Genomic DNA, 4,435 nt, shown 5'->3' with positions numbered 1-4,435 from the left:
AGCCTTTCTCAGGAGTGACCGACGGTTCCACCACACCGATAGGGCAGGTCCGCCTCCCTGTCACCTTTGGGGAACGTAAGAACTACCGCACCGAGCTCATCGACTTTGACGTCGCGCACATCCGTCTACCATACAACGCCATCCTTGGGTACCCAGCCCTGGCCAAGTTCATGGCGGTGACACACCACGGTTACAATGTCCTCAAGATGCCAGGAAGCAGCGAGATCATCACGGTCCCGTGCGAAGAAAGGGATGCGGTGTGCTCCCTCGAGCGCGCCTTTCAAGATGACGCAACCGACGACCCCGACAGCAAGAGCGAGGATCCTCCCGAGGCCATCCCCAAGAAGAAGAAGAAGTTGCGCCGTGCCGGACCTTAGGAGGGTGGCGCCGCGGATGGAACCTCGTCAGGATCAGTGCCTGCTCCAAGGGCGCCTGCCTCCATCACATAGGAAGAGCGCCCAGCACCCTCCTCGGGCAGGGCTCGGGAGCTCTCTTCTAGAGGGCCTCAGACCTTGCCGTCTTCACCACAACATCGTCCACATAGACGTGGGCGTTTCTGTCGAGTTGCTTGAGGAGACACTTCTGCATGCAACGCTGAAACATGGCGCCAGCATTTCTCAAGCCGAACATCATGGTCAGGTAACAGAAGGCTCCGAATGGCGTGATGAAGGCGGTCTTCAGCCTGTCGGGCGGGTTCAGCTTGATCTGATGTTACCCTGAGTATGCATCCAAAAAGCTCAACAGCTCGCATCCGGCTGTGGAGTCAATTACTTGGTCAATTCTTGGCAAAGGAAATGGGTCTTTGGGGCAAGCTTTGTTGAGGTTGGTATAATCAATACACATGTGCCACTACTTATTCTTCTTCTGCACAAGGACTGGGTTGGCTAACCATTCGGGAAAGAACACCTCCATGATGAAGCCGGCTGCTAGAAGCTGGGCTATCTCTTCTCCAACACCTCTTCTCTTCCCTTCTGACAGGCGGCGCAAGGGCTGCCTGACTGGCTTGGCATCAGGTCGGACATGTAGCTTGTGCTCGGCGAAATCCGTTGGAACACGCGACATGTCCTTGGGATACCATGCAAAGATGTCCCGATTCTCACAGAGGAAATCGACGAGCTTGCTTTCCTATTTGTTGTCAAGGTTCGCACCTATGACAGCGTGCCTCTCCGGGTGCTCTGGGTCCAAGGGTATCTTCTTTGTTTCTTTGGCCGGCTTGAACGAGCCCTCAGCTTCCGACTCCTTGGGGTTGGATGACATTTCCGGCTGCTTGCCTGCCATTGCCATAACCCGGTCAAGGAGCAGGCTTTCAGCCGTGATCACGAGGGACTCGGCTAGCCGGCTGCTGTCTGCCGTGAAGGCGGACGACTTCTTGTAGTCCCTAGTTATGGTTAGGATTCCCTTGGTGCTTGGCATCTTCATCTTGAGGTAGGCATTGTGGGGGACCGCCATGAACTTGGCCAGCGCAGGTCGGCCAAGCAGTGCGTGATAAGGGCTCTCAAGGTCCACCACCTCAAACCAGACTGGCTCTCGGCAAAAGTGTTCTTTGTCTCTGAACAGGTCAATTTGAGTCTTGCCGAATGGTGAGCAGGAAAGGCCAGGAACTATTGCATGGAATACAGTCCGACTGGGCTTAAGCTGCCTCTGTTTGATTCCTAACTTCTCCATAGTGTCTCGGTACAGGATGTTGATGCTGCTGCCACCATCTATCAGGACTCGGGAGAAGCGAGCAGCCCACCTCTCTATGGCGAAAGTGGCATCCAAAACCAGGGCATAAGAACCGGGATTGGGCATCACCTCCGGGTGGTCAGCCCTACTCCAGCTGACGGGCTTCTCAGACCAATGCATGAACTCGGGGGTCTCTAATGCGACTGCATTTACTTCTTGTTGTCTCTGCCGTCTGTTGTGCCTATCGTCGGCCACGCTTGTGAAAACGACATAAGCTCCATGCTCTTCAGGGTACTCATCTTGTATGGCGTCGACTGGCCGAACCGCCGGCTGCTGGGGAGGAGGAGGCGGCGGGCCAGCAGGCGGAGGAGGCGGGAGTCGATCACCCTTGGCGATCCTGGTGAGAAAGTGGCATTTCCGAGTGGTGTGGTTGGACGGCTTCGCGCCGCTGCGGAACTTGCAGGGGGCATCGAGAGTCTGCTCGTACGAGAAGGCAGGCAACCAGTTGGGCTTGCCGCCCTTCTGATGCTTGGGTGGAGGCTGCCCTTCTGGCTGCTGATCTTCGACTGTCGCCACATGCCGGCTCATGGGAGCTGGCTGCGTGGCCTTGCGCTTGTTGTCATTCGGTTGCTGACGCTGACTGGTGTTGCCAGCCGGAGTCCGAAGAGCTTGAGGATCCACTTTGCCAGATGCGTCAACATCGATTTCCGCCTTCATGGAGGAGTCGGCCGTAGCGTACTTGTCTACTATGATCGGCAGTTCATCAAGGGTCGCCGGCTCGTCGCAGAAAAGCCGATGCTTGAGGAGGGTGCCTTCTCGGCACCCGGCAATGAAGTACTCGATGGCCTGCACCTCGTGCACGGCCTCGCAAGAGTTGCGCAGCTCGGCCCAATGCGTGAGGTAGTCACGAGTCGACTCGTTGGGGCCTTGGATGCATAAGGAGAGCTGGCGAGGCTTGGGCAGCCGGTTGTACGTGCTGGTGAAGTTGTGGATGAAGGCTTCAGTGAAATCAACCCAGCGGTTGATGCTGCGGGCCTTCACGCTGTTCAGCCACGTCCGGGCTGTGCCTTGGAGCATCAGCGGAACGTACTTCACGACAACGCGCTTGTTGCCGTTGGCGATGCTGACGGCTATGGAGTAGTCGACCAACCAGTCCTCTGGCTTCAGGGAACTGCTGTACTTGGGCGTATCTCTTGAGAGCATGATGTCGGCATCCTGGGAACGAGGGTCCCCGGACATGCCTACCTGCGGCCTGCTGCATGTCTAAGCCAACAGGCCATACAGCCCATCTTCATCAACAAGGCATCCAAGACCCTCGCGAGGGGCCAAGCCTTGCGAGGAGGACGGCACGAGACCTCCTTTGGAGCGGCCTAGTCAAGCAGGCTCACGAGGAGCGGAGATATCAAGGCGAGGCGAACCTCACGAGGCTCTCGTGACGTGAGCCATGACGATCGCCACCAGGCGGGCCCAGCACGCGTAGCGTCCTTATTTTGGTGCTAAGGAAACTTGGGCAGGCGAGGAGTACCGAGGCATCAGGCAAAGGTTGCCATTTTGGTGCAACATACCAAGACCACAAGGACGGCAAGACGGAGATCATCGTGGAGCCCAAGACGGTGTCACCACCAGAGCCTTTCGCAGGCGCAGACCACCTTTTCCCAGGATAGCTTGTAGTAGCTATCCCCCTTCAAATTAGCCCGCCGTTGTTGGCTTCCTTCCCGCTCAAATATTTGGGAAGAGGACTAGGGCCTCTATAAGTAGGGCTAGTCACCACCATAGAAAGGGGGGGGGGAGGAGACGGCATCTTAGATCACTCTCTCACCCATACAAGTTAGCCACAAACAAGAACACCTCAACCTCAGGAGGTTCTTCTTCCCCTTGTATTATTCATCATCAGCCCAAGAGGCAATCCACCACCACCACACTAGACTAGGGTCTTACACCACAACGGTGGCCCGAACCAGTATAAATCCCGTGTCTTTCTGTGTTGCGAGTTCATCGAGTTCGTCCACGAGATCTTAGCGAGCTAGGGCGTAGATCGGTAGGAGGGAAAGACTTCGCGCACAACCCAGTGTTCGAACCTTAAGTGTTTGCCAGAAGCCCACATCCGACATTTGGCGCACTAGGTAGGGGTGCGCCGCGGCTTCCCTTCCGTCGATCTGCGCTCCGTCGCCGCCGCGCTTCGCCCACATGACAGGCGCCCTACCGCCGACTCCGACAGGCGCCCTATCGACAACGAGCCTAGGGGGCTCCAAGCTCTGGCCCCTGCCCTGCGGCGGGTTCAATGGCCGCCCAAGTTCAGGCCGGAGATGCCGCCGCGCTACGACGGTGCGGCGGACCCGCCAGCTTTCCTGTTGGCGTACGAGGAGGCCGTCCTCGAGGCCGGGGGCGATGTCAAGGTCGTGGCCAACTGGCTTCCCATGGCCCTTGCCGGCGAGCCACGCACCTGGCTGCTCAACCTTCCCATGTCCACGGTGGCATCTTGGGAGGAGCTCCGCGACCTCTTCACTGCTCGCTACGCGGTGCTAGTGCACCACGCATTTGCGGCCCTGCTGGGCGGCTCTCAAGCACCGTCGTCAGACCACCACGCCAAGTCGTTCCTCTGTCATATCGGGGCCAACTTGCTCTCCGTGGATGCCTTCAACCTTCTCAACGTGCCACTCGAGTGGCTCAGCCTCAGTAAGCCCTTCTCAGGAGTTGGTGGTGGAGCTGCCCACTCCCTGGGACAGATCCGCCTCCTTGTCACCTTCGGCACACGCGACAACCACCACAC

Source organism: Triticum urartu, chromosome 2A (genome assembly GCF_056163025.1).
Source record: "Triticum urartu cultivar PI428250 chromosome 2A, HENAU_Tu73, whole genome shotgun sequence".
Lineage (NCBI taxonomy): Eukaryota > Viridiplantae > Streptophyta > Magnoliopsida > Poales > Poaceae > Triticum > Triticum urartu.
The sequence above is the reverse complement of the archived record's forward strand: the minus strand, read 5'-3'. Positions refer to the sequence as shown.